This window comes from Portunus trituberculatus, chromosome 24, assembly GCF_017591435.1.
Source record: "Portunus trituberculatus isolate SZX2019 chromosome 24, ASM1759143v1, whole genome shotgun sequence".
Lineage (NCBI taxonomy): Eukaryota > Metazoa > Arthropoda > Malacostraca > Decapoda > Portunidae > Portunus > Portunus trituberculatus.
Window position 1 is genome coordinate 8032656 of NC_059278.1, and position 23368 is coordinate 8056023.

Below are 23368 nucleotides of genomic sequence, written 5' to 3' on the forward strand. Positions count from 1 at the left end.
CTTCGTGTGGTCCGTCTGGAAGATACACCCACTGAAGGGGCGAATGAGGGTATGGAGGCTGCTTGGTCACCACACCGAGGGTGGCTCGTCAGGAGATGAGGTATTGAGGGCTTGAGGGGGATAAGGGCGAGACTAGCGAGGTGCACGTCAGACAAGCTGTGACGCACGTAACCAGAGTGGCTCACACATTTTCTGACTTGCATCAATAAACAAGTTTGTGTGTGAATGACGCGCACACCCGTCAAGCAGCGTGTGGCGGCAATAGCGGCGCCGCGCCAACACCCACGTCTTCTTGGTTATTTCTCCAACTTATGGACAAAACAGAAGCTTATTGTGAATTTTACGATTGAGGTCTAAATCTCTGCGAATTATCTTTTATAGTGGTGCAGCGCGGCCAGCTTGCGAGGGGGAGCCGACCCGCATCCAGGGGCCAAGGGGGAGGCGGCGAAGGAGTGTTGGTGCATCGAGAAGTCACCTTCGGGACGTCGTGTGCAAGTGAGGCCTCCCAGGTGTGCTCGCTGAAGCATCATGGCACTGAGGCCGCCGTGGTGCTCCCCTACCCTCTCCTTTCCCCCGCCCCCACTCCCACAATAGCCGCGCCCGCGTCCTGCCTCACCCCGTTTTGTCCCGTCGCACCTCACCCCATCCCGACTGGTCGCCCCACCACGCCCAGCCACGCCCCGCCCATACTTGCGCTTTGATAATGGCTGCAATAAAAATAAAGAGAACAGCGTCATCGAAGCGAGGAAGAGATGCGGCGAATTTAATGGCGGCGACGAGAGGAAACGGCGATAAACCAATAACATGCGATTAAAAAAGTATTAATAGCGCTTCTGCTACACAGCGGCGCGGTAAACCTAGTTAGCAGACCCGCGCCTAGCAAGACACCACCGCACTGCCCATCCTGCCCCTCCGTCAGCTGGTACCAATTCGTCCCGCCTCTGTACGTTAGTATATAATTCTTTCGTCCCCTCCCTTAGCTAGCTACTACTCTTCTGCTTCGTCAGCCACTTGCTTCTTCAAGTAGTACCCCATCTGCTGCTCCTTCATTTAATGCGTCGTAGGAGGAACAGGTCTGCAGGACGCCTTTGCAGACGAAGAAGGGAAGAAGAGGGGGAAGACGGAGGAAGGAAAGAGAGGGGGTAAAGGGGGAGATAGAAAAAAAATATACCGTTCAAGCGAAGTGATCTCGAAATTAAATTGATTAAGAAGTTTAATTAAATCTCAATCAGGAGAATTCAATATAACTTGGCGACAAAAGTTTCGGCAGAGCGTCGACGATCACACCTGAATTACACCTGGACTTTTTTTAGGGGCGGCGAAGGGAAGGCGCGATAATTTTGCTCAATATTTTTTCCCAAAGCTCGGCGTTATGCAGGTCTTTGCTTATCAGGTGTTTTTTTTCATTAACTTCCTGCTCAGTAATGAATTCAGGCTGGGAGTAACAGAACGGCCGGTACCTGAATGGCTCGCGAAGGAGAAGGAAAAATACGGAGGAATATGAAGGAAAGCCAAACAGCAACATACCTTTTGGTCCTTTCTAGGCCTCTTCGTGACTATTTCTAACAAGCTCCAGGGAAGAGACACAGGGCAGCACAGAAGAAGACGGAGAAAGAGGTAGAAGAGAGGAAGTAGAAGAGGAAGAAGATGAACATGGTAAAAGATGATAAAGAAAAGAAAGGAAATAAAATAATGATATGAAATACAGTAATATGATAATGATATCTGTAATAGTAATAATAATGATACTACTATTACTACTATCACTACTACTACTACTACTAATAATAATAATAATGATAATACTAATATTACTACTACTACTGTTGATAATTATAATGATAAAATTATGGTTAAAAGAAAGAAGAACAAGAGGAAGGAGAGAGAAATAGACGAAGAAAGCGTAAGAGAAGAATGAAGAGAAGGAGGAGGAAGAAGAGGAGGATAACAAAATAAAGAAAAATGTGAAGGAAAAGTAGGAGGAGGAGGAAGAGTATAATGATGATGAGCCGGGGTTAAAAGACAGGCAGAAGAAGGATGAAGAGAGGAAGAAGAAAGAAAAATAGAAGAACGAGGAGAAGAAGGAAGAGATTCTAGACCTACGCACCTTCTCCTCCCCAAACCTGCCTACTCCTGCCCTAACGAGACCTAAGAAGGACACGGCCAGAGAGAGAGAGAGAGAGAGAGAGGTGCGGCGGGATCTGAGTTCGGTCCTCGCCACCCAAACACACGCAGCTCTTCCTGTTATCTGCACCGCCCAAGGTTATTATGCCGCCAATCTTAGCCCTGATCTCCTCCCCCCCACGAAATTGATAAATATGATGGCATATAAAAGATATATATGACCGCTGGTATTTCAACACACACACACACACACACACACACACACACACACACACACACACACACACACACACACACACACACAATTAACTAGTCATATTTTCCTGGCCAAACACAAGATAGGCAGCAGAGACATCTGGCGCTGCATTTGAGGATTACCAGCTGCTGCATCAAGAAGAAGAGGAGGAGGAGGAGGAGGAGGAGGAGGAGGAGGAGGAGAAGGAGGAGGAGGAGGAGGAAGAAGACAGAGCTGGTGTTGAGTGGGGAGGTTAATACTACTCAGAGAGAGAGAGAGAGAGAGAGAGAGAGAGAGAGAGAGAGAGAGAGAGAGTCATAAACAGGTTGGAGTGAGTAGCCTTGCTTGGGAGTGTGAACAGCGTTAGTGTTTATGACGGAGAGAAAGACGCCGCTGCCGCCACCGCATTCCCGCCGCTATATTTTACAACTCAGCGGGGGGAACTACAGCTTGTTTACGTGAGGGGGAGGAGGAGGAGGAGTAGGAGGATGAGGAGTAGAAGGAAGGAAGGAAGGAAGGAAGGAAGGAAGGAAGAGGCAAGTGTTGGGCTATCAGTGGTTGGAAAGGAGTGAGGGTTTGAGGAAGGACGAAGAATAATTAGCGATTTTTGTGGAATTGTGGGAAGTGGCGGTGTACTGGGAGCTCGTGTGGTGGTGGTGGTGGTGGTGGTGGTGCAGGCAAAACAGTCTCATTGTTGTCATTGTTTATTTATTTGTTTATTTCTGTCGTGTCCACCATTGCGCTTTTGTTCTGTATTGTTTTATTTGTTCTTTTTTTTTTCAACCCTCTCGTGTTTCGTGTATTTGATGTTTATCTTTGCTTTTCTTTCCTATGTATACAGCAAGTAGTTCGTTTTCTCTCTCTCTCTCTCTCTCTCTCTCTCTCTCTCTCTCTCTCTCTCTCTCTCTCTGTTGGTTTCCATTTTTCTATATTTTTTTTTTCCCAAGTCTTCCGTGTTTCCATTTTCTTTTCTTCATCTCTCGATTTGTCTGTATTTTGATGGTGCTTTTCATCTCTTTCTCTCTCTTTCTCTCTGTGTCTTTCCATTTCCACCTTCCTTTCTTTTCATATATTTGAGTATTTACTTCTTCCCTTTCGTTTTTCTCTTCACTTTTCTCCATTTCTCCCCTTGTTATCTTGTTATCCTTGATGTCATTACTTTTGATCTTCCTTTACACTATTATCTTTCTTGTTCTCTTCTTTCCCTTTTACCCTCACTACGTATTTCTTTCCTTTATTTCTTTGTTTGTCTGTCCTCTTCTGTCAGTTTGTCCGTGTGTGTGTGTGTGTGTGTGTGTGTGTGTGTGTGTGTGTGTGTGTGTGTGTGATAATAGTAGTACGTAACAGTAGTAGTAGTAGTAGTAATAATAGGGGAAGAAGTAATAGTAGTAGTAGCAGTAGTAATAGTAGTAGTAGTAGTAGTAGTAGTAGTAGTAGTAGTAGTAGTAGTAGTAGTAGTAGTAGTAGTAGTAATAGTTGTTGTAGTAGCAGTAATGTTAATAATAAGAACTATAATAATGAGAATAATTATAATAATGATATAATTATGATAATGATAATAACATAATAATAATGATAATAATAGTAATAATTAACGCTTCATCCATAATTACATGCAGGCACTGGCGTAGGATACACATTAAGAATTCATATAAATAACAGAAATACTAGAATTAATAAAACAAAAAATGGTGAGTGATGTGAATTGAACTCAAACAAACAAAAAAGAATAATGAATATGATGAATTGATTAAACAAAATGAAAAAGTGTGTGCGTGTGTGTGGCTCTCTCTCTCTGTCCGTCGGTCTGTCTGTCTTTCCTGGTTATCTCCCTCGCATTTTTTCCCGCCTCCCTCCGTCAGTGCGCCAAGGTAGCCAGTTATTCATCGCGCGCCGGCCTGCAGAACCAATTTAACATCCCGTTCTTGTTGATCAAGTTACCTGGTCATTCCTGGCGCCGCTACACCCCGTCAACTTGAATACCCTCGCGTCCCACCTCACAGACTTCGGATCCAAGCCACTAACGTTTTGCAGGCTCATCCTCATCCTCCTCTGCCTCCTCCTCCTTTCCCTCCTCCTCCTCCTCCTCCTCCTCCTCCTCCTCCTATTGCGTGTCGTGTCCTCTTCTTCTCTTGTCTCGTATCCTCCTCCTCCTCCTCCTCCTCCTCCTCCTCTTCCTCCTGCGGTTTCCTTGTTTCTTTGTCTCTCGGTTCCTCTCTGTTCCCCTCTCCAGAGTCTCATTCTGTCTCTTCTTCTTGCTTTATCATTTGGTGTTTGCATCTCCCTGGTTCTCCTATCTGTTTCCTTCTCCCCCATTATTCATCTTTCTATCTCTTATTCCTTGTCTCTTATATACTTTCTTGCTTCTTTGTCTTTCCTTCCCCTTCTCCTGTCTCATTCTCTGTCTCTTCTTGTTGCTTTATCGTTCTTTGCTTTTCTTTCCCTATTACTTCCTTATAGTTTCCTTCTTCCCATGATTCATCTTTCTATCTCTTACTTCCTTGCTTCTTTGTCTTTCCTTTCCTCTTTCCTGTCCTCTGCCTCTTCTTTTTGTTCTATCATCCCATACTTGTCACTTCCTGTTTATTCCACATGCTTCCTCTTATCCATAATTCAACCTCCCTGTTCCTTGTCTCCTTGCTTTCTCTCCTTGTCGCCTCTCTCTCTCTCTCTCTCTCTCTCTCTCTCTCTCTCTCTCTCTCTCTCTCTCTCTCTCTCTCTCTCTCTCTCTCTCTCTCTCTCTCTCTTCGTTCCTCAGTCTCCTCTCTCCTGCCTCACTCGCCCGGAGGTTTGAGTGTTGGTGGGTAACGATGAATGGAGGAGCTGGAATGTTGTTAGTTTGGCAGTCGTGGTGGTGGTGGTGGTGGTGAAATTGATAGTGTTGTTGATTATGGTGGTGATATCATATTGGAAGTGGTTGTTGGTGTTTATTTTGTCAGTAGAAATGGTGTTAATATTGATAACGTTATAGAGGTAGTGGCAGTAGATGTAGTAGTAGTAGTAGTAGTAGTAGTAGTAGTAGTAGTAGTAGTATTGTTGTTGTTGTTGTAGTAGTATATTGATTATTGTTGTCATTTCGTTCCAGTATGATCGTGAAAAATCGTGAATTATTTAGTGTTGGAAGGAGAGATGGAACAAACACTGCAGACAAGAGCAACGAAGGTGGATCTGTATTTTCACGAATGCGCGGTGAGAATAAGGTGGGGGAGACGTTGAGGTGCAGGGAGAGAGCGCAAGATGGTGTGGTGGGGTTAGGGGAAGGGGCGGGGAGCAGATGGTAGGCTGTGCAGGTCCAACGCACTCTGGTGGCTGGCGTAAGTGTGCTGCAGGATGGTATTACAGGACTATTACTGCGGATCCTCCAGCTGGTCTCACTTGAGCAGGAGGAGGAAAAGGAGGAGGAGGAGGAAGAAGAGGCGGAGGCAGCTACATATCTTTCAAGTGAGACGCGAAGAGACTTTATGTAGACTCTGGTTGGGTGACTGCTGATTTCTCTCTCTCTCGCTCTCTCTCTCTCTCTCTCTCTCTCTCTCTCTCTCTCTCTCTCTCTCTCTCTCTCTCTCTCTCTCCCCCCCATCCTGATGGACTGTGGACATAGATTTGTGATACATCATCTGCGCCGTAAAGTTATTGATGGCCTTGACAAGTTGCTGTGTAAAGAAACTCATCACATTTTTTTTTTTTTTTTTTGCTTTTCTTCTTTTTTATTCACTTGTATTTCTCACCTCTTTGAATCTGTATTTCATTTATATCGTTACTCTATTTTTTTTCACAGTGCTGGTTTGTTGGGAAGCTGTAATAGATCCTTTCCAACAGATTCCAAAAGACAGGTGCTACATTTCTCCTCACCTTTTTTTTCATTCAGTTCACAGATTCCTAACTGACGCTGAGTGTTGATTGCACGTCGTTAATAAGATAATTGGGGGGGTGATAAAAGTCTCACCACAAACTTTACGAAAACTGAGGCAGGTACTCAGCCACGGGATTCAACTGTCGAGGTAGATTGTTTAATGTGACTATTTCAGGAAGATGTAATCGCTCCGAGGGGGGAAGAGATATAAATTGTTTACGAGAGGCATTAATAACTTGCAGGAGGGTTAGGGTGGCTCGTCAGTGGGTTGGGGAAGAGGGAGGGTGAAAGAGGGAGCAGAATTCTTTGCGAAGTTTCATCGGTGGATCAATGGATGGTGTGGAGTGTTTAACCTTGAGGCGGCTTGGTGGAGGCGGCGTCCCTGCATCATACACACACACACACACACACACACACACACACACACACACACATCTGCACTCCGTTAAGAAGGCTCTGGTTGGATTACAGAAATATAACTTTTTTCACTCATTTACCTTCAGCGATATTGCGGAAGGGAATTGGAAAAGATCGTAATACTGGAGGTGAAAGGATGGCCGTTACGTACACAGATATAATCGAGAGAAAGGCAAGGAAGGAAAAGAATAAACTGGAAAAGGAAAAGTCGCTACCGATGGCCACTCCATTAAGAGGTTAAGTGGGAATCAGTTGCAGTTACCAGCTTAGCATCTGCAGCGGACTCCCCGAGATGATGTTTGTTTGCCTCACCTCGCACAAGTTATCAGAGAACGCATAGTCATAAGTCGCTATGCTTAAGAGTTCTTACTGCTGTCTCTGTGAAGTGCTCACTGATAAAGGAAAAGAGTGCACGGTGATGACGAGTGGTGAGTGCTGAGTTGTGATTGTGTAGGCGGTGGACAGGACTCGCCAACCTCATGCACTGCTCATGAACTCGTGGAGGAAGGAAAGGGCACCGAGGAACTGATAATCGAATAAAACATCAATAATTCAGCATTTTTGGAACCCGTTCTGTCCGTCACCGTAAACCTAAAACATTTATGCGCCACGATAAATTTCTTCGAGGCGGCTTTTCTTGGACACGCACTAGAATAGAAAACGGAGTGAGGCTACGCATAGAAAAAAACACCACATGAAAAAGAAAAGAAGGCTGCCCGTCCCCACGTCCACGTCCTTGAAATACTTTATAGGCGCCATTTTTTATGATAATTGTTCCAGCGTCGCGGACATGGGTGGGGTGTTGGGTGTGCGTGTGGCTGTAAAATAAACTGTTCCCGGAGACACCTTTTCGTCCCTCAGGCCTCGTTCCATTACTCCGCACCGGCGTCGATTTGCATATCAAAAACTTTTCATGGTCCACATTATCAAACTTATTGAGAAATTTAAAAACTTGAAACAAGTCTCCACCTTCTTTTTCTCACTGAATAAAGGCACAATGGCCTTTATTCATCTTTATGAGACACGTTTCTCACCAATGGAATTTATTTAGTCGCCATTTGTATACGTTCGTAGTACCTCGGTGTATAATTTATAGCCAGAGTTACACGTGAATTCCAGAGGCAGGGCGATGGTAAAAGTTATACTGTGGCAGCTTGAGTGAGTTAAGACGCTTTATTCTCGCATTTCAGGCAGCAAGATAACCACCGCCAGGAACCTTTAGCTTTCCTGCACCCTCTCCTCGCCTTCTGTAACACTCGCATCTCCTCCTCCTCCTCCTCTTCTTCCTCCTCTTCGTCCTCCTCCTCTCGTGACGATTCCCCTTTACTCCTTAGCATCATTCTAATTTTCATTACTTCGTGATCTGTGTAGCTTTTCCTCCTTTGACTTCTGTATCTGTCGCCCTCCGTCTCTTTTCACTTCACGTCGCTCGGTCACCAGCCTTTCGCTCCCCTCCCATAATCCCTCTCCCTTGACTTGGCTAAAATCTGTTCACGCATTCTATTTCTTTCTCTGCGTAATTTTCACTTTTCTTTCTCGTCCTTCTCTCTCTCTCTCTCTCTCTCTCTCTCTCTCTCTCTCTCTCTCTCTCTCTCTCTCTCTCTCTCTCTCTCTCTCTCTCTCTCTCTCTCTCTCTCTCTCTCTCTCTCTCTCTCTCTCTCTCTCTCTCTCTCTCTCTCTCTCTCTCTCTCTCTCTCTCTCTCTCTCTCTCTCTCTCTCTCTCTCTCTCTCTCTCTCTCTCTCTCTCTCTCCTAATCTTCACGTCCCTCATCCATCCATCCATTGGCTGCAAGTAAACCTTCCTTCTCTCTCTCTCTCTCTCTCTCTCTCTCTCTCTCTCTCTCTCTCTCTCTCTCTCTCTCTCTCTCTCTCTCTCTCTCTCTCTCTCTCTCTCTCTCTCTCTCTCTCTCTCTCTCTCTCTCTCTCTCTCTCTCTCTCTCTCTCTCTCTCTCTCTCTCTCTCTCTCCCTTGTTTCTCTTCGTCTCCTTTCCTCTCTGCTTGCCACCCCTCTTTGTGTGTCCCAGCCTCTCTCCTCTCCTCCCTGCCTCCTTCTCGTTCCTTTCTCCTCTCTTTCTATGTATCCTTTCTTTCATCTTTTGCTTCTCTTCTCTCATTTCATTCCAATATCTTCTCTTAGTTTTTTTTTTAACTCATCCTTTCCTTTCTTTTCTCTTTCCCTTCGTCTCTTTTTCTCATTGCCTCTCTTTCCATTCCACTTGCTTTTCTTCTCTCATTTCTTCTTCCTTTCATCCCTCTTTCTTAACATCCTCGTGTCCTTCTCTTTTATTCCCGACCCTTTTTCCTTTTCATCTTCCTTCGTCCACTCGTTCTTTTCTATTTTAGACTATTCTCCTTTAACCTTTTCTTCTTTGCTTCGCTGTTATTCTTTTTCTCTTCCTTTTGTCTCTTCTCTCCTCTTCCCTTCCTTCCTTCCTTCCTTCCTTCCTTCCTTCCTTCTTCGGTACTCCTCTTCTTTCTTTGATCCTTCCTCAGTCTTGTCCCACTCGTCTTGTCCTCGCTCCTTTCAGCCCTCCTCCCTCCTTCAGCCTCCCTTTTCTTACTTCCTTCCTATCTGGATGGTACATCTGCCTTGCCTAAGCCACTCCTCTCTCCCTCCTGCACTCCCTGGTGAGCGCTAACACTGTCGGTTCTCGCGGATGTAGCGTGGTGCCGTCTGCTCACTGATGGAGTGTTGCGGTGCCTGACGTGTCTCCCTCGGCCTCAGTCAATTACCGAGGCAGCAGACAAGGTGCTCCTCTCCCTCCTCCTGCTGCAGTTCGGTTCACACCACTACGAACCTTCCCTCTGGAGTAGAATGTGGTGCAAGTACAGATTATGTCCATTTGAAGGTGAGGTTTATTGTTGTTACGGAAGAAATAGCGGAACTTGAATAGAACAAATTAAAAGAAAAAAGTTTATGTAAATAAAGTGAAATAGAAAGTAAAGTAAATAAGAAAGTTAAATAAGATAAAGGTTGTAATGAAGACAAGACTCAAGTTCATTCATGTTAAAGCGATGACTACTAAAACTTGAGTGAAATGTTGAGGTGCTTTCTGGAAGTTTGCTGATAAAAAGTAGAAGAGACGAAGAGTAGAGATAAATTAATTGTACTGCAAGTAACCTCAGGGATATGCTTGTGTGTGTGTGTGTGTGTGTGTGTGTGTGTGTGTGTGTGTGTGTGTGTGTTACATGTAAAAGGAAACCAGATACTTGAAAAATATAAGTGTTAGTAAGGCGAAAGCCATCCTTGTCCCACAGCACCGATCACAAACCGGACAGTCCACGACAACGTATTGACGAGCTTGGTATTTGAATGTTGCTCTCCTACGTGTCAGGTCTGTCTGGTCTGGTCTCGATGTTTGTCTGTCAACAGAGGTGTGTCAAGTGTGACCAAGGTTGATATGTGTTCTCCGATGGGACGTTTTGTGTTACCGTGGTTGGCTGTGGGATAATGGTCCCGCTTGCGGTGTCCTGACAGACGGCTCTCAGCAGTGCCACAAACATCACACTGCATAAAGGCTCCTCCACCGTTCAAAAGTGTGTTCAGCGTGAAGAGCGGCAGTGGTCAAGTGGCCCCAGCGGCTGCCCTCAGCAGGCGATTGAGGACAGGCAAAGGTGAGCGTAGGTGACCCTCCCTTGATCCGGCGAGGACTTGCCAAAATCCCATTAGACTTAGGAAAGGTGGAAAAGCTTCCCTCGAAGACGGCACAGATTACTCTCGTGTCCACCCAGACCTTGCATGAAATAATAGAACCCCAGTGTGCTGCCCACACTGCGTGTCTGCCCATCAACAATTTCACCTCTCTCGAAGCACCAAAGGGATTTATTCGCATACAGTGTCGCTCGCAACACATTCCCCTCAGCACCACCTCAAGATAGAAAAGGTCACATCGTCGTGTCGCCATTCACGGAATTGTAGCGAAGAACGAGCTGAAGAAATGTAAACTTCTGGGAGCTTTGTTTCCGGCGAGGTCACGGACGCGAGAGTAAACACTGGGGACGTGACGCCGTGAACATTGCCTCTCGGGAACAAATGGCCAGAACGATGCACTTTGATGAAAATGTTGGTTTGGATCTGTTGTTCCTGCTTGTGATGCTGTGGTAGCGTGTTTTTCGGCCTCGAAGCGTACTACGACAAAGCTTTGCTCTCAGCCAATGAAAGAACGAGTCACTTCTCATACTTACCTCGCTGCACCACCACCACTACCACCACTACCACTTCCACCACGGCCTGACCCTCATCCCATCGCCAGCAGACTCATGACAAAGTATCGCCACACCATTCGCTTCCTTCCTTCACCGTCGCGTTGAGGGCGTTAGCTCCGCCACTACCACCAGACTGAGGGCTTTGGTCATGCTGGTTCTGCTACCGCTGCTTCCTTTGTGTATCTACTCTCTTCTCTATTATTATCCGCTATGCATGTTAAGAAAGACTACTTACCGCTGCTGCTACTTCTACTGCTGCTGCTGCTGCTGCTGCTGCTGCTGCTGCTGCTACTACTGTTACTGCTACTGCTACTGCTACTGCTGCTGCTACTACTGCTGCTGCTGCTGCTGCTGCACCACCACCACTGCTGCCACTGCTGCTGCTGCTGCACCACCACCACTGCCACCACCACCACTGCCACCACCACCACCACCACCACCACCACTGCACCACCACCACCACCACCTGCCACCACCACCACCACCACCACCACCACCACCACCACCACCACCACCACCACCACCACCACCACTGCCACCACCACCACCACCACCACCACCACCACCACCACCACCACCACCACCACCACTGCACCTGCTGCTGCTGCTACTGCTACTGCTACTGCTACTGCTGCTGCTGCTGCTGCTGCTGCTGCTACTGTTCGTACTCTTACTGCAACTACTACTACTTTTTTTTATATAGAGGGAAACTGGCCAAGGGCAACAAAAATTACTATTAGAAAATACTCACTGAGGTGCCTATTCCCGAACAGGGTCAAAAGAATTAGCCAATATCAGAAGATAAATGTCTTGAAACCTCCCTCTTAAATGAGTTTAAGTCATAGGAAGGTGGAAATATAGAAGACAGGGACTAACAGAGTTTACCAGAGGAAGGGATGAGTGAATGAGAATACTGGTTAACTCTTGCATTGGACAGATGGACATAATAAGGGTAAGAGAAAGAAGAAAGTCTTGTGCAGCGAGGTCGCGGGAGAGGAGGCATGCAGTTAGCAAGATCACAAGAGCAGTTGGCATAAAAATAGCGGTAGTAAATATCAAGAGATACAACATCGCAGTGGTAAAAAAAAAAAAAAAGAGGCTGTAGTGTTAGAGGAGAGGAGTTAGCAGTTGGGGGAAGAGAAAAACTGGCGGAGATGACTGAAAACGACTAACTTAAGATAATCTGTTTTAGCGAGAGATGAGATGAAAAATTTCTAGTTTAGTTTATAAGTAAAGGACAGACCGAGGATGTTCAGTGTAGAAGAGGGAGACAGTTGAGGGTCAATGAAGAAGTGAATGGGGAAGTTGTTTGGAAGATTGTGTATAGTTGATATGTGTAGAAATTAAGTTTTGAGACATTGAACAAGACTGGATTTATTTTGCCCCAATCAGAAGTTTCATAAATTAAGTCAGGTATACGTGATCTGTTCACTTCCTTCCATGTCTATGAAAAGACATGGAAAAGTGCAGGGTGGTATCATTAGTTTGGGAATGGATAGGACGATAAATTTGGTTTAGATCATTGATGAATTGATTCAGTGATAGAGCAGAACCACGAGGAACACCATTGTTAATAGATTTAGGAGAACAGTGACCGTCTACCACAGAAGCAATAGAACGGTCAGAAAGGAAACTAAGATGAAGTTGTAGAGAGAAAGAGAGAGCTAGAAGCTTTAGGAGGGTAGTTTGGAGATCAAAGCCTTGTGCTAAACTCTGACAAAAGCTTTTAATATATCTAAGGCAACAGCAAAAGTTTCATCTAAACCTCTGCTGCTGTTACTACTACTATTACTACTACTCTACTACTACTACTACTACTACTACTACTACTACTACTACTACTACTGTTGCTGCTGCTGCTGCTGCTGCTGCTGCTGATGATGATGATGATGATGATGATGATGAATGATGATGATGATGCTACTACTACTACTACTACTACTACTACTACTAATGATAATAATGATAATAATAATAATAATAATAATAATAATGATAATAGTAATGATAATAATGTTGTTACTACTACTATTTATACTACTACTACTACGACACTGACGACGAGTTTGAAAGAAATCCCCCTTTCACTCTGCCCTTACCACCTGTGTGTGTGTGTTTGTTTGATCTGCTGCAGTCTCTGACGAGACAGCCAGACGTTACCCTACGGAGCGAGCTCAGAGCTCATTATTTCCGATCTTTGGATAGGCCTGAGACCAGGCACACACCACACACCGGGACAACAAGGTCACAACTCCTCGATTTACATCCCGTACCTACTCACTGCTAGATGAACAGGGGCTACACGTGAAAGGAGACACACCCAAATATCTCCACCCGGCCGGGGAATCGAACCCCGGTCATCTGGCTTGTGAAGCCAGCGCTCTAACCACTGAGCTACCGGACGTGTGTGTGTGTGTGTGTGTGTGTGTGTGTGTATTGAGTGAGCGCCTCCCACAACCTGCTTTGCCGATTCCCAGAGTTCGGGAAAGTCGGTCTTCAGACGTCACGCCAAGCTCCTGTAGCAGGCGGCGGCCTGTTATGCTTCACTGAGGGACCAGATTTGAGGGAGAGCATTACGGGAAATTTCCCACGGGTGCCCACACATGAGAGGCGCAGCTGGCTTATGGAGTGAAGGATATGAACAATGTACGATGCATAATTATTGGTAAATAGTAATGGCTAAGCTTCCTCTCTCTCTCTCTCTCTCTCTCTCTCTCTCTCTCTCTCTCTCTCTCTCTCTCTCTCTGACGGTTTACTGGTTTATGGTAATAGTAATGTAGTGGAGCCAGTATCGGCTGCCATTGTCGAGGAGGAAAACGAAGAAAACAAGGAGGGAAGCAAGAGGAAGAGGATGTGGAGCATTAGTGGAGTCGAGCTGTAGTCCTGTCCACCCATTTTTGTGTGGCACTAAATCTCTGCGTCCTGAACGTGTCCTAAACGGGTATGGCCGTGTTTGGCGTCCCTGTGGAGAGGGGGTAGAGATGTGAGGCAGGCGACCACCAAGCAAACATGTCGCTCGTTTTCATTCGTGGTCTGATGGGAGATTGCAGTCTACTTCCCTCTCCTCTATCCTCCTCTCCCTTCCCTTAGTTCCCCTTCCCTATCTCCTCTTCCTTTCCTTTCCCATCCCCCCCCCACCAACTGAGCCCTCCCTAATCACCTCCCCTTCTCTCCCCTTATCCTACTTCTACTCTGCCCTCCCCTCCCACTTCTCCCTAATCACTGCCCCTCTTCCCTCACTCCGCCCTGGCTCTCCCTACATCACCACTCTCCCTCCTCCTCCACCATCACCATCACCAACAATCGCCCCCAACCATTATAATTTCACGACCCCGCCTTGCCCTACCGCACTCCCTCTCTCCTGCTCCTGCTACGCAATGCCATCCCCCCTCCCCACTCCGTTACATCCAGCACACCACCGCCCCTCCCTCACCCCCTGTCACACCACCATGGCCACCACCACATAGCTGTCATCAGAGAAATCCTCGATATTAACAATTAAATATATTGCTGGTGTCCCGTCATGCCACCACAGCCACCGCCACCACGCGACAAACATTCCGCCCTCTACTTCCACCGCCATAGACAGCAATAACCTCCCCACCACCACCACCACCACTGTAACATAACACACACTCAGTATATAATAATAAAAAAAAAAACTGACTCCCTTTGGTACCACGAAAGGAGGAAGGAAGAGAACCATATATTCCCTCCCCTCTCTGCCATACGTAGGACGCGATGGCAACCTCCTGGCGGGGAGATATCACAACAAGGCGTCATAATACAGCAGCGCCACAACACAGCGCCACAAAGACCCGGCCCTTTATATTGCGTCACTTGGGGTCTTGTCGGGAAGTAAGGCACTGTACTGACGTTCCCTCGTGGCCTCTTTCACCTCACGACTTTGTGTTTTTTTTTCTCTCTCCTCTCCCTAGTGACTCCACATCCTCCACCTCCTCCACTCTTCGTTCTCAAGTTGTCTCCACCACACTCCCCTATTCAACTTTATGTATCAGCTAACTGTTGTAATCTATTTTGCAATTGTTCCTTCACCACTCCTTGCAACCCTCGCCATTACTTCTCCTTGTTCAGCGCCTTTATTTTAGTCTCCTGCATCCGTCTATTCTATATTTCTAGTCACTTATTCTTCCTCTCATCCACAACATGCCACGCTCTTCCTCCATCCATTACTTTTCGTCCAGTGCCTTTATTTCACTATCCTGCATCTTTCTTCTCTGTATATCCAGTCACTTATCCTTCCTCTCACCCACAACATGTCACGCTCTTGTCTTGCTCCATCCACTGATCCATCTTATTGCTCGTTCGCAGTTGTATCTCATCCTCACCCCATCCACTGTGCTGTTAGGAAAAGTCTAATCTGCATGCTCTAAGAAATGCATAGAAAGAAAGAGAGAGAAAAAGAAAGAAAACTGGTGAACTATTTTGACAGCATAAGAAAAGTGTTAATCCTCAGAAGGTCAAAAGAACTCTGACACACACACACACACACACACACACACACACACACACACACACACACACACACACACACACACACACACACACAGTTTTGCGTTTTTATCACTCAGAATTATACCACGTTAGAGTTTTCTCAATTGTACTTCTTCCCTCTCCCTGTTGCGGTGTCCCTCCTTCCCTTGTTGCCTGTCACTCCTCTCCGGGGGCATTAAGGCGCCCGCTGACACCCTCTGAGGAATGGGTGTTAAGAGAAAGAGTTGGGTATGCAAAGTGGAGGAGTCTGCGGCATCCCTGTTTCTTTTTACTCACGCTTGCCTTCCCCGTTGCTCTCATCTCCTGCAGGCAGCGAGACCAGAGAAGGAGAAGGAGGCGGAAGAAGAAGAGGGGGAGGAGAAGGAGAAGGAGGAGGAGGAGGAGGAGGAGGAGGAGGAGGAGGAGGAGGAGGGGGAGGAGGAGGAGGAGGAGGACGTACTTGTTTGTTAGTCCTGCGTTTTATGTCGTGTTTCTTCTTTCTGGTGGTGAACTTACGACACCTCGTCCCCGCGCTTAAGATTATGGCAGAGGGGAAGGTGACAGGTGAGGAGGAGGCGGAGGAGCGGTAATGAGGGGAGAAGACGAGGGCCAAGGAAGGTTAATAAATAGTGAATTGTGTGAGATAAATTAAGCAGATGGGAAGAGGAGCGTTAATGGTTAGTACTGAATTGTTTAGACATTTGAAATTATTTATCGTTGTGCTTTTATTTTTCTCCCTCCGTCTCTGGACTGAAATTTAGTGTAAGCGCCACACATCGACCCCTGACGCGGCCTCGGCTCCCCTGTAATGGATCGCCGGCCGCTTTATCCACTCCTCAGCATGAGTTCATTTCCACGCTGAGCTCTCTGGGAAATTATGGGAACGGGAAGAAAGTAAAAGCCTTATTTTTTTCCCTCCTCCAGGCGGCGTGGCTGAATATCGTTCACATATCCGTAAATTTATACCGTCGTTAGCCTGACTTCTTCAAGTTTATTCCACAATCTGTGTATCGGGCAGGGCGTGAGGAGAGTAACTGCATATTGTCGTGTGTGTGGCGGCGCGGAGGTGACGTTGGCACAAAGCTTCCAGGGCCCCTCATGCCCACGCCATGCTGCGCCCCGCCCCGCCCTTCCTTCCTGCTGAATATGCAAACAATCCACACAAATCTATAGTTCTTTGTGCTTGTGTGTGGTTTTTCTTTCCTTCCCTGACACCTCGGGGCACGGCCGTCGCTGCAGACGGTCCTGACGAGACGGCGTCCAGGTCTGGAAGCAGCGCCGCGCCACGAGACTGAAAGCGAGTCTTACGTTGATTTTTATTCCGGTGTTGAAATATTCAGACGCTTGTGCCCGGGTGAGGAAACAGTACAGGACCTCATAAGGAAAAGTAGAAAGGCTGAGAAAGTTTTGATGTTTGTGTGTGTGTGTGTGTGTGTGTGTGTGTGTGTGCGCGCTCGGGCGCGCATGAGTGTGTGCTCGCACGTGCTACAAGTGCGTGGCGGCAGGGCGGTGACGGGTTTCGGAATGTTACAGCGGAGTGACAGATGTTGGGTAGATTGATCGTGGCGGATCCCTACCTGTCGATAAGGAAGGGCGGGCCTTTATCTGAAGAGCCGCGGCCACCCAGAAAAATCTTCCTGTCCATTGTATCGTCAGGAGCACAAGACGCCGTGACGGACCTCCCTCGGCTAGATCTGCGGAGGGAGGAGACTAACTAATTCCTTCCAAGAGGAGAAGGAGGAGGAAGAAGAGGAAGACTAGCTCATTCCGTCGTGGAGAAAGAAAAAAGAGAGGGAGAAGACTAGTTAATTCCTTAGGAGGGGAGGGAGAGAGGACGAAGAAGAGGAAGAAGACTAGCTAATTCCTTGGGAGGGGAGGGAGGAAGGACAAAGACTAGTTAATTCCTTAGGAGGGGAGGGAGGAAGGAGGAACAAGGCGAGGAATAATGCTAGCTAATTCTTTCGGAAATGAGGGAGGAAAGAGAAAGAACAAGCAAGACTTCTAGCTAATGTCTTCGTAATGGAGGGAGGAAGAAGAAGAAGACTAGCTAGGTAATTCCTTCATAGGGGAGGGGAAGGGAGGAGAGTGAGATGAAAACTAGGTAATTTTTTCGCAGGGGAGAAAGAAGACTAATGAATATCCACTAAAGATAGTGTAAGAAATAGAAGTGGAAGGAGATTAAATAATTCCTTAGCGAAGGAGAGAAGGGGAAGAAACAAACTAATTCTGTCGCGCAGGAGGGAGGAGAAGAACAACAGAATCCTCGGCTGGAAAGGGAGGAAAGGAGGGTATTCACTAAGGAGGGAGATGACTAAATGATTCTCTCTCTGGGGAGGAACGAAGGACAAAGGGAGTAAACTATTTCCTTGCTAGGGAGGAGGAGAAGGAGGAAGAGAAGGCTAACTTCTCCCTTGCCTCGAGAGTGAGAGGAAAAAAGGAGAGGCAAGAAATTTCTAAAGAAAGAGGAGGGATCAGATTTGTTTTCGTTAATTTCTTCGAGAAAGAGAGAGAGAGAGAGAGAGAGAGAGAGAGAGAGAGAGAGAGAGAGAGAGAGAGAGAGAGAGAGAGAGAGAGAGAGAGAGAGAGAGAGAGGGAGGGAGGGAGGGAGAGCCGCTCACTAATCTCGCCTTCACCTCTGCGCCCGCTGACTCATTGATGAAGGAAGCGTCGCCTCAAAGATGTATGACAGGCAAAGTTCAGACGAGGGCAGAGCTGGCGTGTTAGAAGGTGCTCGCTCCTCACATAACGCATCAGGAGACTCTTTATTACGAAACACATTATTTATCCACTTCATATCCAGCCTGCTTTTGTTTATCCATCCTGTCCTTTTTTTCTTTTTCTTTCTTATTTTAAATGTATCTTCTCTCTCTCTCTCTCTCTGCTATGGAATGTGTTATGGTCATTATAGTGAGAAAAGATTACAGATGTGTTGGTCTACCAGTATCGTGTGTCCTTATCTCACCTTTATTACTATTCCTCCTCATCCTCCTCCTCCTCCTCCTCCTCCTCCTCCTCCTCCTCCTCTTCCTCCTCCTCCTCACATTCCTTAGCAACTCTTCCCCTCCCCACTCCAGAACAGATCCTCCATATCTTTCTCCTCCTTACCACCACACCTCATCCTCATTAGCACCAGTACATGCCAATTCCTCCTCCTCATCCTTCTCCTCCTCCTCCTCCTCCTTCTCCTCCCCTCCTCCTCCTCCTCCTCCTCCTCCTCCTCCTCCTTCTCCTTCTCCTTCTCCTCATCTTCCTTTTTCACTCGCTCCTTTTACTTCACCTCTCTCTCTCTCTCTCTCTCTCTCTCTCTCTCTCTCTCTCTCTCTCTCTCTCTCTCTCTCTCTCTCTCTCTCTAACTCCCTTCAATCACGCTCATCTTATACGTATCAACTTGACTTTACCTGTCCGTACCTACCTTCTCTATACCTAGGCTTCCTCCTTCCTTCCTTCCTTCCTCCTCCCTCCCTCCCTCCCTCCCTCCACCTTGCCACGCCTACCTGTCCTCACCACCACGCCATAATCCGATCGGAAATCTATCTCTTCAATTGACGATTCAGTTTCGAGTCTCCAAGTTGGGTTCAGCGAGACTCGAGACGCTGGGAGACCTCGGTGGGTGGGGGTGGGGGTGATGGGGCAGAGGGAAGGGGGAAGAGGGTGCTCACTTTCGATTTTCTTACTGAAGGTCTTGCGAAACTATGGAACGCAAAGGAACACAAAGGAAAAGCAAACCAGTATTAACACCAGCAACAGATTTGTTGACCCCTTACAAGGCTGGCATAGGTTGTAAAGTTGAGAGAGAGAGAGAGAGAGAGAGAGAGAGAGAGAGAGAGAGAGAGAGAGAGAGAGCGTAAAAAAAGAAGATAAACAGAGAGATTGTCTGACTGACAGACATACCGACGACGCACACACAGACAGACAGACATACAGACAGACAGACGCAGGCGAAGGAAGGAAAGATCGAAGGAGGAAGTATGCAAGACAGAGGAAGAAAGGGAGAGAGTGAAGAGGAAAATGGCTAAAGGAAAGAAAAAAGACGAAAGAGGGTGAGAGGGCGAATAAAGAAAGATGAGAAATAGTCAGAAGAGATTGAAGGGAGTGAAATCATGAGAGCTCTCTAGAGAGAGAAAGAGAGAGAGAGAGAGAGATAGATAGATAGATAGATAGATAGAGAGAGAGAGAGAGAGAGAGAGAGAGAGAGAGAGAGAGAGAGAGAGAGAGAGAGAGAGAGAGAGAGAGAGAGAGAGAGAGAGAGAGAGAGAGAGAGAGAGATGACAACCAAATGCTGAAAAATAGAAAGAAAAAAAATGATTGGCAGAATGATAAAAAAAGAAAACTACAAAAGAAAAACACGACAGAGAGAGAGAGAGAGAGAGAGAGAGAGAGAGAGAGAGAGAGAGAGAAAGAGAGAGAGAGAGAGAGAGTACAGTATAGCTAACTACGACAGAATCCTGGGATCATTACACTCCTAGTCGCGGAATAACACACTTAATTCCATAACGACACGGGATGTAAAAATGGATTGGAACACACACCCTGCCCCCGAGGGAAGGAGTCCCCTTGGGGTAGGGGGATTAAATTCCTCGACCATTGCATTCATGACTCTGATGCGAAAATGACATTGCTGTGCTAACGTTACTATTATTTATGAGTATTCGCCAGTGTGGGATGCGACAGGTAAGAGCCAATTTCCCTCGATATTCGTGATATAATGACACCCTTATCAATAGCGGAGATACGGCCGTTCCCACCTGCACCGCCCGACTAATTAGCAGCTCAATGCGAGGTAATTATCCCCGTGTGTCTTAATTGTCTTCCGTTTAGCCAGAAGTTATTAAAATTTTATTGAAGATGGTTGGCCCGTGGAGTGATTAGTAGGTGAGAGAGAGAGAGAGAGAGAGAGAGAGAGAGAGAGAGAGAGAGAGAGAGAGAGAGAGATTACGAGAATCAGGTAGGTGTAGGTTATCTTGTTGAGTGAAATATTCATTTATCAATCTTATTTTAATGATCCTTGCGCCTTAATCTACTTGATGTCATTCCACGCACGGCCCACGTGACTTCCTCCCCGCCTATACCACCACCCATCCACCTGCGCCCTTGCCACTCTCTCTCTCTCTCTCTCTCCAGTTCATCCACGCCACCCGCCCACTCTGACACTCCATTGAAAGGAGAGGAAAGAAGAGAGCATAAAGAGGATGCTCGAAGTTTGCAGAGATTCAGCACTGATAATTATTTTAATACTGTGTGTGTGTGTGTGTGTGTGTGTGTGTGTGTGTGTGTGTGTGTGTGTGTGTGTGTGTGTGTCTGTGTGTGTGTGTGTGTGTGTGTGCACTACCTTGCACGTGTTTCGGAGAGTGTGGCGGAGTGGTGGAGGCGAGGCAGGAGCAAGACACGGAAGACACAGGAAGACAGACTGTAACAGTAAGGAAAACGGAAAGTAAATGGCGGTGAGGATAGATTGGAGGCGATGGGGTGAGAGGAGATAGAAAAAGTTAATATGATTCCCAATTCAACAGCATTGAAAAAATTCGCTACAGACATGGCTTGTCAGAAATAATTAAGTATTCATGTCATGTTTATTGTGCATATTTAGAGGAGCCAGTTCCGTGAAGCCATATTGGATAGCAGGGACAGTCGTGGCGGCGCTCTTGGTCGGGAAAGAGAGACAGATAGAGGAAGAGACAAAGGCAGGACTGGAGGGAGGGGAGCCAGGGAGGGAGCAGGAAAGGGAAGGGAGTGATTGGAATAGTAACCCAGTGACCCAAACTTTGCTGCAAGTCGTTCCTGATGACTCACGTCTTACCCTCACCCTCGCCACGTCGCTCCGACGGAGGCGTCTCTCCCCTCATCATAACTCGTCTTTACCCAGCACGTCAGCAACACACGCTTAGAACAACCTGAATCACGGTTTGCGAAACACAGATCCGTTACATTGTTCCTCATTCACGCAATGTAAATCTTTTAATGCATAACATGTGCTCCTGTTTATCGGGTGGGAAAGAAGTGGAGGTGGAAATTGTTCACTATAGTCACTGTGCTGTGATGTCATACGTATGTACATACCTCTGGTATACGAGCGATGATCCTGTCCCAGGTGTGACTGTGGCGTCAGGGGGTCGTCTCTACATGGGCGTGACAGGCCGCGTTCTTCCCGGCCACGCGGCGCCTTGACTACACGCGGCCCGCCATGGCCCGCAAGGCAGCTGCCTGACGCGGCTGGGGGACAGCTGGCACTGGGCGGGACGGGGCGCGAATAGACACCAAGAAGGCGGGGCGGGTCCTGGATTAGGTGGAATCCTCGACACACTGAAGTAAGATTGATCAAAGTCTTGCTGCAAAGTATTTATTACCTGTGGAGACGGAGCGCGTGAAGTGAGTGACTGGTGTTGAGTCGGATTACTACCGAAGAATAAGCAAGTGTAGCTGTGTACGTGTCATATTGTGCATTTACATCGGTGTGCGTGTGTGCGTGCATTTCCAGAGGTGTGCGTGTTTGTGTTCATGTATCTAAGATTAATGGCAGTCTTCTCTTCCAGACAGACTATTTTGCAAAACGTTTTTCCGTCTGTGGAATCAGCGGCGAGTGCTCTTAATAGTTGATCAAGACAGCTTTCTTTTCGTAACAACTTAAATATGACATGGGTTATATAAGATATACTAGTATGAATATGTTTACCCTAAATGTATAAAATTATGTATTATGAATGTACACATTATACACATTATGCTTTAACGAAGAATAACGTTAATGCGAAGAAAATGATGTTACGTCCAGATATCATGCCACGAGGTGGTCTGGCGGAGCCACCGGGTCAATGAGCCACCGATTGTCACGCAGCGGAGCCATTCCAGCCCCGGCACTCGGGCGGCGACGACGCCCACCTGCTCACCCGCCAACGGCCGCGGCCACACTGACTTGGGGCCCGCACAGCGCCGAGTGAGGAGCCCCGCGGGGACCTGACGGGCGGGCGTGTCGGAGAGCTGTGGTGCCACACACACACACACACACACACACACACACACACACACACACACACACACACACACACACTGGCACACACACACACACTGGCACGCACACACACACACACACACACACACACACACACACACACACACACACACACACACACACACACACGCACGTTTCACGTGCGCACACAAACACACACGCACACTTTCACACACACACACACACACACACACACACACACACACACACACACACACACACACACACACACACACACACACACACGTGAATATAATCACAATCACACACTTGGGTGGGTCGGAGTGAAGTGGACGGAGAAGGATCGGGAGGGGCAGGGAGGACGAGTGTCATTGAAGACAATGAAGACAATAGGAGGAAGATCGTAGAAGGGCCTGAAGAAGAGGTCCGAGGGCCAGGCGGTGATAGAGGAGCAGGTAAAGGCCAGTCGCTTCCTCGTCCGTAGGTGGTGCGGGGGGCGGAGCGAAAGCCACACGCGCGAGCGGATGTGAAGGCTCTTCTCCGTGGTGGGAACGGAGTGTGATTGGAATGTGCTCCACGCTGGCTTATCCACTGCTGTTGGCAATAGCGACCTTTTGCCAAAGGCGATTAAGATATTTACGAGTAACGAATAGTAATAGAATGGTAATGGATGGACACCACGAGCAGCAGGAACAGAGAACTTTATCATTCCTCAGCGCACGCTTCGGTGCCTCACCGTCGTCCCAGACTCTAGTTGCTGCTGATGGAAAAAAAATAAAATGTCAGAAATATTTAACCTTAATATCCACAATCTTGCCTGGTGAGGCAACTCTTCACTGGCGACGCGGATCATACAGCCTCCAGACCACCGTGCCTCGTGCCGCGCCTGAAGGCTGGTTTGGGAATTGTGTGGCCAGGACTCGGAGACCTGGTCTTAGTGCTGCACTGGCCGCCCAGCGCCTCGCTCTCACACGAACCCTTTCCCTCCGTCATCCTGGCAGAGGCTCGTCTACCAACCTTGACCCAATTCGGTCGACTGATCCAATCAGAGACCAAGACACTTCCCTGATAGTCG

General features: G+C 47.3%; 1 protein-coding gene across 5 annotated transcripts in view; it reads right to left on the reverse strand.

The window, feature by feature from the left end:
- Window positions 1–22273, reverse strand: part of LOC123508392 (irregular chiasm C-roughest protein-like) — a 114856-nt gene extending 92583 nt beyond the window's left edge. For 2 of the 5 annotated variants that reach the window (XM_045262108.1, XM_045262105.1), the window contains exons 1-2: window positions 22211–22273; window positions 21384–21670 (exon numbers count right to left, since the gene is read on the reverse strand). The gene's annotated coding sequence lies outside the window, so the exon portion shown is untranslated. Of the gene's footprint in view, window positions 1–16903; window positions 17021–21383; window positions 21671–22089 lie in introns of all 5 variants that reach the window. The other 3 variants (XM_045262109.1, XM_045262107.1, XM_045262106.1) reach the window with 3 other exon arrangements.
- Between the last annotated feature and the right edge of the window lie 1095 nt (window positions 22274–23368).